Source organism: Schistocerca piceifrons, chromosome 5 (genome assembly GCF_021461385.2).
Source record: "Schistocerca piceifrons isolate TAMUIC-IGC-003096 chromosome 5, iqSchPice1.1, whole genome shotgun sequence".
Lineage (NCBI taxonomy): Eukaryota > Metazoa > Arthropoda > Insecta > Orthoptera > Acrididae > Schistocerca > Schistocerca piceifrons.
The window spans coordinates 174,594,003-174,595,299 of record NC_060142.1 but is presented as its reverse complement, the minus strand read 5'-3'; positions in this window follow the sequence as shown (position 1 = coordinate 174,595,299).

Here is a 1,297-nt window from a genome sequence, read left to right as displayed (position 1 = left end):
AGTAGACAATATTCCATTGGAACTACTGATGGCCGTGGGAGAGCCAGTCCTGACAAAACTCTACCATCTGGTGAGCAAGATGTATGAAACAGGCGAAATACCCTCAGACTTCAAGAAGAATATAATAATTCCAATCCCAAAGAAAGCAGGTGTTGACAGATGTGAAAATTACCGAACTATCAGCTTAATAAGTCACAGCTGCAAAATACTAACACGAATTCTTTACAGACGAATGGAAAAACTAGTAGAAGCCAACCTCGGGGAAGATCAGTTTGGATTCCGTAGAAACACTGGAACACGTGAGGCAATACTGACCTTACGACTTATCTTAGAAGAAAGATTAAGGAAAGGCAAACCTACGTTTCTAGCATTTGTAGACTTAGAGAAAGCTTTTGACAATGTTGACTGGAATACTCTCTTTCAAATTGTAAAGGTGGCAGGGGTAAAATACAGGGAGCGAAAATCTATTTACAATTTGTACAGAAACCAGATGGCAGTTATAAGAGTCGAGGGACATGAAAGGGAAGCAGTGGTTGGGAAGGGAGTAAGACAGGGTTGTAGCCTCTCCCCGATGTTGTTCAATCTGTATATTGAGCAAGCAGTAAAGGAAACAAAAGAAAAATTCGGAGTAGGTATTAAAATTCATGGAGGAGAAATAAAAACTTTGAGGTTCGCCGATGACATTGTAATTCTGTCAGAGACAGCAAAGGACTTGGAAGAGCAGTTGAATGGAATGGACAGTGTCTTGAAAGCTGGATATAAGATGAACATCAACAAAAGCAAAACAAGGATAATGGAATGTAGTCTAATTAAGTCGGGTGATGCTGAGGGAATTAGATTAGGAAATGAGGCACTTAAAGTAGTAAAGGAGTTTTGCTATTTGGGGAGCAAAATAACTGATGATGGTCGAAGTAGAGAGGATATAAAATGTAGGCTGGCAATGGCAAGGAAAGCGTTTCTGAAGAAGAGAAATTTGTTAACATCGAGTATAGATTTAAGTGTCAGGAAGTCATTTCTGAAAGTATTCGTATGGAGTGTAGCCATGTATGGAAGTGAAACATGGACGATAAATAGTTTGGACAAGAAGAGAATAGAAGCTTTTGAAATGTGGTGCTACAGAAGAATGCTGAAGATTAGATGGGTAGATCACATAACTAATGAGGAAGTATTGAATAGAATTGGGGAGAAGAGAAGTTTGTGGCACAACTTGACCAGAAGAAGGGATCGGTTGGTAGGACATGTTCTGAGGCATCAAGGGATCACCAATTTAGTATTGGAGGGCAGCGTGGAGGGTAAA